The sequence below is a fragment of the Anguilla anguilla genome, chromosome 16, assembly GCF_013347855.1.
Source record: "Anguilla anguilla isolate fAngAng1 chromosome 16, fAngAng1.pri, whole genome shotgun sequence".
NCBI classification, from domain to species: domain Eukaryota; kingdom Metazoa; phylum Chordata; class Actinopteri; order Anguilliformes; family Anguillidae; genus Anguilla; species Anguilla anguilla.
This window is the reverse complement of record NC_049216.1, coordinates 36,218,909-36,230,988: the sequence shown is the minus strand read 5'-3', so window position 1 is coordinate 36,230,988 and position 12,080 is coordinate 36,218,909.

Here is a 12,080-nt window from a genome sequence, read left to right as displayed (position 1 = left end):
TGAGCGAACACAATGGCTGCTGGCGCGGCGCTCTCAGCGATCGAACGGGTCGATGGAGAGCTTCGTGTGCCCGCCTGGCCTTCTCCCTGACCCTTTCTCAAACACTTACGCAGAGTCCGTAGGTCCCTCATCACGCGCTGCTTCTGCAGACTGAGGGGGTGGGGAGCTGGGCGTTCAGTCTGTCCATCACAGGACGCAACTTTGTTCTTATCTTTGGAGCCATTCATTTAATTTACTTCACCGCTGTGTTCCTAAACTGCCAGTGATGTGCCAAAAAAAATCTCAGAAGTATCTTTAAAGAATTAAACATATGATTTAGTTTACACGTCTAATAAGAAAAGTAAAAGACATGAGCGTGATAATGAAAGGCTGGAATGATTAGCTGATTGCCCTTCTCTGTCCTCATCTGATTAACCTTGGTTTTGCCCTAGCGTGTGGCATCCTCAATGCAATTTTCTTGATTTCCTGTGGGGGGCGATGAAGAGTAGCAATTGCTTGTGTCAACGCATCTTCAAGAGTCATTTTTCATTTTTTTATGAATAACCAAATAAAAGATTTTTTAAAAATCTAGATTATCATGGACAGAACATCATAATTATTCATGCGACTTGCTACAAATTCTATTCAGTTTGCGGGGGCATTTTTTATGCAAATGCTGAACTCATCCAACTGTGTTTGTAAACTAGAAAACACAAATGTACTATATTTAAGGAGCAGTATTGATTGAATGCAGGGCGATGTTTTATTTATTAGTTGTGCTCTGAAATGATCACACACACGCGCCCATACTCCAGCAGCTGAGATGCTGAGCGAGTGGGTGGGGGAAATGGGGGGGGGGGGGGTTTGGAAGGGGAATATGCTCGCAGTCCAGGAGGCACTTGGAAGCGAGGAAGAGGAGGAGTGCGGGGAGGAGGAGGGCGCCAGATGTGTGCGCGGCTGGGACAGCTGTGCCCTTGATGTCTGAGAAGCCCGGCCTGGGCAGCCCTTCCAAACAGCGGGGACTCCTGACCTGATTACCACCCCCCAAACCCCCCCCCCCCCAAAAAAAAAAACCTGCCCCACTTCCCCTCCCCTGATTCCTCATCCCATTCCTTTGGAGTTCCCGTTCCTTTTGTAATTTAATCTGTATTTTTTCTTGAAATCTATGGTGCCGTTTACTTCACTAATTTAAATATTATAAATACTTTTTATTTAAATACTGATTGCTGAAGTTGCTGCATACTCCCCTCTTAGAAGGGTGTTTTCCTGCAGTATGCTACTGTGCTGTCACTGTGTGAAAACTGGGAATCTCGCGGAATCGGGGTCCTGGGAATATTGGGAATAGTGTGGGGATGGCCAGGAGCCAACCGGCTGATACAGCGGGTCCAACACCACCTCACCGTTACCCAGAATCCTTCAGTGTGTTCCTGCAGGAGTGTCTCTCTCAGTACTGGATGCTGAAACTCTGTAGTTTTTCTGGTGGGGGGGGGGGGGCACTGCCGGAGGGTAGGGAAGAGGGTGTTAGAGTTTTAATCCGAGTCGCCCCGGGGTAACAGCAGCACGCCTCGTTCTGGGGCTTTATCGGTCTGGGGCAGTCAGCTTTAACGATGCAGCTTTGGGGGAGGCAGGGATTGGGGAGGGGGGGGGGGTCCCAAAGCCCCCCAGTACCCACAGTGCACCGGGAGCCTGAGAGCAGTTTGATTCTACTGCACCGGTGCAGGCTGGGATGCGAGCCTGGAAACAGCAGGCCCGTTTCATGGGCCTCTTCATTAAAACTTCCACTGTGAGAAACGGACAGGGCGGGAGGATCCACACCCACATCTTCACCATTGAGCCGTTATTACTCATCTACTCCTAACCTTTAGCAGAGAGGGATTGGCTGGATATCTGCTGACTGACAGCATGTGACAAGGTCAACGCAAGAGCAGTCATCACGTCACAACATACAGCACTGCTGTAGTTCAGAGCCTATTAGCAAACAGTATAAGCTGTGAGTAACGTACTGTTCATGAGTTACTGTTCACAATTTATTTCTTAGTGGATAATATTTGTCACCCCAAATAGCAATTTACAGTACTGTTTGGTAATCTCTCTCTGTTGCGTTTGGGAATCGATCGACTGTTGACAGATGAATTGCACTAACATACATGAATGTAGACATTCATACGCAGACACACACACACACACACACACACACACACACACACTGCTCCAGTCTGACCTCAGCACTCATATCGCAGTTACTTGCAGTAGCCAGGGGACGGTATTGAGATATTTCCCCCGGCAAAAAGTGAGTTTCCAGCCGGGTTCACGAGTGAAAATCACCCCTCGTCAGCGGCTAATGTGACATTTATCTGTAATTAAACTCTTACATATTTTAATAGGAAATGATATCCCTTAAGGTCTGGCTGTCACTTGCATGGGCAGCCCGGATGATAATGGGGTTATGAAAAAAACATTCTCCATGACGTCCCCTGTCATCTGAAATTAGCGCTGGCAGAACGCTGGTGACGAACGTGCCCTCCGGGAGTCCTGGGGGGCGTTGGGGGGGCACAGGGTTGCCCGTGTCAGAGGGGGTATGCGTGTCGATCAACTCCGCGAAAGTTCGCTCGAAATAACGTTGCGCCGTTGCCAAGGGCTCCAGATTCCATGGGGGGGGGGGGGGGGGGGGGGGGGGGGGGGACGTGTGCACGCGACTCCAGCGCCAGTTACAGCTTCGCGGCTGTCCTCGTCATCGTCATCTTCATCTCTCTCTCTCTTCAGCATTGCATCTGCGACGCGGCGCCCTGTCCCAAAACTTCCACAGTGACCGCAAAGACTAATGAACCACTAATAACACTGTGCATGTAATAACACCAATAATAAAACCAATGTGATTATATAACACGATTATACATAACAGCACATTAATATAAGTGTGTTATTATTGCTCTGTTCATGGAGATGAGAGGAAATGCATGTCTCCTTCCCTCTCTGTAATGTAGATATCACTGTGTAGACCCCTTACTATCTAATACACACACATTACACACATTACAGGAGATGTGTGCCAACCATGATAAAGATGTGAGCTCATTAAATATACTTATATATTTTCCCAGTGGTGAAAAAAATGTTTAGAAATGTAGCCTTGTTTTGGTTACATAAGTCTGCACTTTACTGTGGTGTGCAGCATAAACAATGCATAAATTACCAAATAAGATATTTTGTGTATGGTAAACACACACACACACACACACACACACATCTGGTGTGTGTGGGCTACCATATACAAAATAGCACATTTGTTAATCTGTGCCTTTTTATTTTGTTTGTATGGAAAGCCAATTAATTTAATTATAGATGGAGAGATGTGCCTTAATGAGATTTTAATTGGTTAGTTTTTTTGATATAGTGTGAAGTTGGAGCCTATGCCTGAGCAGATTTGTCTGTGACTCTATGTACCTGTTAGAGTCTGTTATTTAAAAGCTCTATACCCATTGGGGTGGGTGGTGGGGGGCAGATCATAAATAATCACAATTTCCCCGCGCATACGCACTAACACAGATGGAGATTGTGTCTGCATCTTTATAAGCATGCATATGAATATTTCATGATATTACTGCAGCATCCTTTGCTCAGGATCTCAAACCTGTTGCTTTGCTCAGGATCTCAAACCTGTTGCTTTGCTCAGGATCTCAAACCTGTTGCTTTGCTCAGGTGAGGCACTGCCTCTCTGTTCCACTCCTGTGAGCTCCTGTCAGGTGTAGCGTTGGGTTTGTGTATCCATCGTGCTGTACTTTACAGGGCCTTTTAATAAGCGTGTTTCACAAATCATATGTGTGTGTGAGCGTGTGTGTGTGTGAGCGTGTGAGTGTGTGTGTGTGTGTACGTGTGCAAGTGTGTGCGTGCGTGAGAGTGTGTGTGTGTGTGAGCGTGTGTGAGCATGTGTTTGTATATGTGCGCGTGTGTGTGTGTGCGCTCGTGTGTGTACGTGTGCAAGTGTGTGCGTGCGTGAGAGTGTGTGTGTGTGTGAGCGTGTGTGAGCATGTGTTTGTATATGTGCGCGTGTGTGTGTGTGCGCTCGTGTGTGTACGTGTGCAAGTGTGCGTGCGTGCGTGTGTTTGTGTGTGTGTATGTGTGTGTATGTGTGTAAGTGTGTGTGAGAAAGGCGAAAGCTGAGAGCCTTGAACATGGACTGTAGAATGTGACTTCCCCATTGCAGTTTCAGTGAGGGTGCATTTGGCTCCTCTCAGATGAGATGAGTGCAGCCAGTGAGGACCCAGCGCTGGTGCTGCGCATTTCTAACGGCTGTTTCTGCTGCGCCTGCCTTCCTTCATCCGGAGCGGTGCTCTGTGCGCTTCTGGGCGCACGTGGGCATTATCACACGGGACCGTGCCGGTGCCACGGCTGTGTCTCTGCCAGCCGCTGTGTGCCCCCCCCCCCCCCGCGTCCCAGGACCGCTGTGTGCCCCCTCCATTCCACACACCCCAACCCCCCCCCCCCCCCGCCCCCCACCCCCCCCCCCCCCCCCCCCCCCCCCCCCCCCATCCCGGGCCCGACGGCGCACCAGCAGTCGAAGGCATCTGTGCGAAAACATGCTCCATTCCGATTGGCTCTCACCTGTCGCCCCGTTGCCACGGAGGCCCCGTTGCCGTGGAGTTTGACTGATTGTCTTCTGTGATGTCGAGAGCCTGCACGCAGCCGGCTCCTCCTCGGTGGAGAGCGGGCTGTCCGGCGCCCCCCCCCCCGGCCCCCCCCAGGCCCAGAGGGGGACCGGGAGCTGGGAAGTGAGATGAGTGAAGGGGTAGAGTGTGGCAGTTTGGGGAGAGAATGCCAGACAGAGCAATTGCGTTCCATATTGAATTGGGAATAAGAGGCAGGACCGCACTCCCACCCCGCTGCTCTTGGACGTTTCTGTAAAAAAATAAAATAAATAAATAAAAAATACCAATCTCTCTTTTTTGATGCGGTGGGGGCAGTTTTGAGGATGACAGTTGAGGAGAGGAATTCGGAAAAATGCATTTTTTTATAAGCAGTTCACGACTTTGCCTTTTGCTGTCGATATTTGTCAGCATGATAGCTTGATCATGTGGCAGCCTGATTATATCGATTATATTTCGCAGATGGTTTTATCTCGAATTACACACAAAGCAAATGGAGGATAATACATTGGGCACCTGTTCCAACGACAGTATCAATTACATGGAACAATTATCGTGTGGGAAAAACTACAAAAAGTTTGAAATTAAAAGAATCCTGAAGGTTAAGAACAGTTTCAGTTCAGCTGCGTTGCTGAAAAGACTTAATTAGTTTTTCTGAAAGGACTGGAAAAGCTTGAGCGAGTGAGGACAGGCAGAGCAGATTGGCGTTTGAGGCGGCTGGTCTGTTCTGAAATCTGACTGCGGTGACTTTGCATGGGGGGGGGGGGGGGGGGGCGTGATTTAATGGTTTTCCACTCCCTGCCCCAAACCCCAAACCTTCCAAACAGCCTGTTCCTCACTCCCGTCCCAGGCCTGTTCTCAGGCTCGCTCACAGCTGATTCAGGCAGCTCGTAATTGGCCTGTTTTGACCTTTTCAATTGTTTCTGTCTCAGGGACGAGCTGGGGGGGGGGGGGGTGGGCACAGGAGATAAGCTTGGCTGTAAAGAGAACAGGCAGATGTGGGGGTGTGGGGGGAGGGAGGTTGGGGGGGGGGGAGCTGTTCTGGGCATCTGCATCAGGGCTGGGGGCTGGGGCGCCTTGCCATGATAGACTCCCTTAGCCCCCCCCCCCCCCGCCCCCCCGCCCCCAGCTGGCTCTGCTCACTGCAAGAGCCTTCCATCATCCTGGCTTCTACTGCACCACAGCATCTGTTCATTTACAGAGAGAGAGAGAGAGAGAGAGGGGGAGGGAGAGAGATAGTGCATGGTGTGTATGTATACATGTATGTATGCCTGTATAATGTTTGCATATGTGTGTTTAGATCTATATGTGTATACACGTGCTGGGTGCGTTGGGTTAGGTCAGGGTCAGGGTCAGGGTCAGGGTCAGGGTCAGGGGTCAGGGTCAGGGTCCGGGTCAGGGTCAGGGGTCAGGGTTGGGCAGACAGGGCAGCCAGGGTCACGCACTCAGATCTGCAGGCTGAGTTCTACATGCGTGTGAGCAGCCGGTGTGCTCATATGAAGCTGGTCCTGCTCATCATCATGTTTCAGTTTTTTATGTCTTTTGTTTTTTGGTCACAGGGAAATGGCCAGCAGCTGTGGAGTCTGCCGACCGTTTCCATACACTCACTCACACACACACACTCACTCTCACAGATACACACACACACACACACACACACACACACTCACAGACATGCACACACAGGTACACATGCGCACACACACACACTCTCACAGATACACACACCCACAAGCAGACACACTCTCACAGATACATATTCCCACAAGCACACACACACACTCACACACACACACACGCACTCACACACATGCACACACAGGTACACATGCGCACACACACACACTCTCACAGATACACACACCCGCAAGCACACACACACACACACTCACACACACACACACACACACACGTACACATGCACACACACACACTCACACACATGCACACACAGGTACACATGCGCACACACACACACACTCTCACAGATACACACACCTGCAAGCACACACACACACTCACACACACACACACACAAGCACACAAGCACACACACACACACACGTACACATGCACACACACACACTCACACACATGCACACACAGGTACACATGCGCACACACACACACACTCTCACAGATACACACACACACAAGCACACACACACACAAGCACACAAGCACACACACACACGTACACATGCACACACAGGTACACATGCGCACACACACACACACTCTCACAGATACACACACCCACAAGCACACACACACACACACACACACAAAGGTATACATTGCTCAAACCCTCACACATGTAGACCAGAAGGAGGCTCGGCCAATAAGATTCCTATCACTTCCAGGTCAGATGAGGGGGCCTTTTGCCTGATGAGTTCAGGGGGGGATTAAGACGAAAGGTCAGAGGAGGCGTGTGGGGGGGGGGGGGGGGGAGGGGGGGCTCTCACACCGTCCCCAGCGCTCAAACACACAGCACTTCTCCCCCGTCCTTACACACGCTTATCTCCACGGCAACAGGCCTCTGCTCCAGCACAGTCGAGTCCATCTCCTCGAAGGTGACAGACGATGGATTAATGCCGTTTCGCACTGTAATTCTGACTGTGTGTTTTTTTCCCCCCGCAGATTAATACGTTACAGGTCTCTATGTGTGTGAAGTCTGAAGATAAAGGAATGGAGCAGCTTCTGGAATTACAGCGTAGTACATTTTATGTATGCCACATTCAAACATAACTTCAACGACAAGATAATTTCATAGCCATTTCACGCCCACGTGGACGTTCTGTTCAACATGATTGGTCACGCCATCCTGCTGAATCCCTAGACTGTCATATGTATATATATACAAAAATAGGTTCACAGACCTCATAAAATTTTTCACCAAAAGTAATACATATTTCATTTAAAGCAAAAGTTCCATTAAAAAATCCCAATTTTGCATGTATGTCTGACCCACAGTTTAATTTATTTCATACGCCAGAACCTTAATATTTCTTCCGCTAAAGAGCCTGCTTTTCAGGAAAGTGGACGGAGGTATCTTTCGAATGGAAAGCTGCCGTTTAATGGTGACAGAGCTGCTGTTTATTGTTGAAGTAACAATCACAATACATCAGCCGGAGGTGTGGAGTCCTGTTTTAATTTAACCCCACCTGACGTTTAAACTACTGTAAATCTACTGAGTCCATTCTGCACGACTGGAGAAAGAGGAAGTATCACACCTGCCTGATGTCATTGTGTGTGTGTGTGTGTGTGTGTGTGTATGTGCTTGTGTATGTGTGTGTGTGTGTGTGTGTGTGTGTGTGTGTATGTATGTGTGTGTGTGTGTGTGTGTGCGTGTATGTGTGTGTGTGTGTGTGTGTGTGTGTGTAATTGTGTGTGTGTGTGTGTGTGTGTGTGCGCGTGTGTGTAATTGTGTGTGTGTGTGTGTGGGTGGGGGGGGTTCTGGACATTTTCTAGGGCCTCAGCTGACATTGGAAATTAGGTAACGTGTTCTAAAGTTGAGGGCCAACGTGGTGAATAATGAGTTTTGGTGGGAATCCCCCTTTAATTACCTCATGATCCTCTGGTCCCTTCCTTGGACAATTTCTGATGGCTTAAATCACCCATGAGTCATTGTGCAGCTGAACTGAATTGAAATCATAGGTATGTGTGTGTGTTCGTTTTAATAGGATATTGAGTATTGCTATTAAGTATTAGCTGTAAACTATTATTAGCTTTGCTAGATAGCTGAATTTGTAATTAGTTTTCCCATGGGTAATCAGCACGCAAATATATATTGTGCTGAAAATTAGCTAGATTCCAATGGCTGTCTGTCAGAATTGTGCTTTGTAGAATTAATTGTGTCGGAAATCAAATTAAATAGTCAATTTGTAAAAACCTTTGTTTTTCATTTTCATTTTATTCAGAATATTTATAGGTCTGAATGTGATGTTTTTAATCATTAAACCACTCACCCCTGGATTCAATTATAAGTTCATAATAATAACACCTGCCATACAAGTGCCATTTTATTTTCCTCATAAGCAAAATTATGAAGGAGCATTGATTGAATCCTTGCATGTGTCAGTGGTCTTGGTTTCTAAAACAAAAATGTGATTTTTCCCTTTCTATTCCTATTTACACTTTTGAAAAATACAAAACGATAAATGAAACAGTAAATAAAGCGTAGACTTATTGTGTAGTGTAGCCCTGGGTTTTCTGGAACACGTTTTTAGTTTATGGATGAGGGATTTCTTCAGCAGGGTTTCTGGTTATTTCCGCGGTTGGGAAGGGAGGCGGTGCTCTGCAGAGCTGATGGACGCTGAGGGCAGGAGGAGATGGAATTAGACACACACCACACACTCACACACGCACACCTATACACACACTCACACACACGCACACACATGCACGTACACATGCACACACACACACACACACACCTACATGTACGGACACACACACACCACACATTCACACATTCACACACACACACTCATACACACACACATGCACGTACAAACAGACACGCACATGCACACTCACACTCTCTCTCACACACACAGCACATCTCTTCTCTTGGCACACACATATCCTCAGAGATAGTATCGTTGTTGGCAGCATTTCCCTGCACATTCATGGCATCTGCTGCTGGTACTGAGCACCATGTCCTACTGAGCACCGTGTCCTACTGAGCACCATGTCCTACTGAGCACCGTCTCCTACTGAGCACCGTCTCCTACTGAGCACCGTCTCCTACTGAGCACCATGTCCTACTGAGCACCGTCTCCTACTGAGCACCATGTCCTACTGAGCACCGTCTCCTACTGAGCACCATGTCCTACTGAACACCGTCTCCTACTGAGCACCATGTCCTACTGAGCACCGTCTCCTACTGAGCACCATGTCCTACTGAGCACCGTCTCCTACTGAGCCCCATGTCCTACTGAGCACCGTGTCCTACTGAGCACCGTCTCCTACTGAGCACCGTCTCCTACTGAGCACCGTCTCCTACTGAGCACCGTCTCCTACTGAGCCCCATGTCCTACTGAGCACCGTCTCCTACTGAGCACCGTCTCCTACTGAGCACCGTCTCCTACTGAGCACCGTCTCTTACTGAGCACCGTCTCCTACTGAGCCCCATGTCCTACTGAGCACCGTGTCCTACTGAGCACCGTCTCCTACTGAGCACCATGTCCTACTGAGCACCGTCTCCTACTGAGCACCGTCTCCTACTGAGCACCATGTCCTACTGAGCACCGTCTCCTACTGAGCACCATGTCCTACTGAGCACCATGTCCTACTGAGCACCGTCTCCTACTGAGCACCATGTTCTACTGAGCACCGTGTCCTACTGAGCACCGTCTCCTACTGAGCACCATGTCCTACTGAGCACCGTCTCCTACTGAGCACCATGTCCTACTGAGCACCGTCTCCTACTGAGCACCACGTCCTACTGAGCACCATGTCCTACTGAGCACCGTCTCCTACTGAGCACCGTCTCCTACTGAGTCTGCAGAAGCCCCATCAGCACCCTGAGAGGGTTCCACAGAGACCTCTAAACACACATGCTAGTTTTCACCAATCAGGGTCCAGCAAGGAGTGGGCGGTGCTAGTGATTTATTTTACAGCTCTTACCCCCATTTTGGCCAATCAGAGCTCGAGTACGGTGCATAATGGCCTGCATTGTAATCAGTAGCGAGAGCAGTCTATCCCCGAGAGGAGCGTATACTGAGATGCATTCAGCATGCAAAATCAGAGCGTACGGCAATCAGAAATAAGAGCTCCTCTGTGATTGGAGATATACAGATGAAATGGTGTGTGGCGGGGGGTGGTTGTGGGGGGGGGGGGGGGGGGGTCGGGGGGGGCGGTTTTGGGCTCACAGGAGTTTTCAGAGCTGAAATGCCGAACATTCATCAGCCACAATGCGGGCCTAGCCCCCCGCCCCTAAATGCACATTTCTGAAGATGATTTAACCTGGAACATTTTGGCTTGAACTTCAAATCTCAATGTTAAAAAAAAAACTTCTCTGAGGTTCTGGTGAGTAAAAAAGGACCTGGGGGCTTACTCCCGTAAGATAGCACTTCTGAACCCAGCTCCCAACACCATTTTTAGAGGATGGAATTATTGCCCCCAATCTGTGTGACTGTTCTTTTTGTCCTTTGGCCCCCTCCGTATCTCTAACTGTAAGTGAACCAATAACCAGCTGTGTATTTAAATCTAAGTAGACACTGATGTCCATCGCGGGAGAGCAGGCTGAGCTCCAGCCGTGGATGTAATGCACTGAGTCATCTTCACGCATCTGCAGGGGTGGTGAAATTCTCACATCAGAAAGACCTTTAATAAAACTGATTTTACAGAGCAATGACCGTCTGGGGTTTCATAATGAACTTACTGGGAGCATAATAACAATGTTATAAACTACAGGAAGTATGCGGGGGGGGGGGGGGGGGTATGGGGGGGCACACACATCATTATGATTTAACCGTAAACCTCACCGCCTGCGAGTTTGGAAAGCGGTTGTGATCTTCCCAAATTCACAGCAGCATAAGTGTCCTGCATGAGTGCCCTCTGTTGTGTATTGTATTCTCGTATCACTAATGACTAGCGTGTTTTCCAAAAATGTTCATTCATGCCCGAGGCTTGACATCAACACCCCCGCCCCCCGCCAGATGCGGGTGGAATTCGGGAACGGCCTGCAGCTCCAGCACTCTGACCGGCCTCTTCAGCGGGTGACCTCTCAGTAGCATTTTCTATGGGAAAAAAATGACTGTAGTTTACAAAAGACATCAGAAATAATTAAGTCAATTCATGGTGACACTACATGATACTACAAGTCCCATGAGTACTGGGTGCTCACTGCACTCATCCCATTGGCTCACTTCCTCAGTGGGAGAATGGGAACTTGGCTGAGAAGTAAATGGCAGCCCATCGCGCTGCTGCGTATAAAAACATGCGCAGGCTGTACCTTATACTCACTGCGGCTTCAGAGAGTTTGCTCAGTGACACTCCACGCCAGTGGAGAGCGATTCAGACTCCAGTCCTGATCAAGAAACGTGGAAGTGCTTGTGTTCACTGGGAACCTAAAGTGACTTTGAAATCATGGACATACATCTGTCCAAATCGCAGAACTGTCTGTGGTCGAAGTTTATGCTCCTTTATTGAACCATTATTGCAGACAGGTTTTAGGCGGATATCACCTGGCTATATCCAAGCTGGATAGAAAACTAAACATTTCAACTAAATCTTGTCAGGTTTCACATCACTTAATTCTTAATACCATTAGTTCTCCTCAGCTGTAGGCAAGTAATAAAGTCATTTTTTATTTGCATTGCAAAATGGTGCATGTTCTCTCAGCATTATTACACTGACACTTGGAGAATATCTGTGGCAGAGATCTGCAACCCACAGATTTTGAAATATAAACAATCCTGAAGCGCCTGTTTTGTTAAACATAGCTTTTTC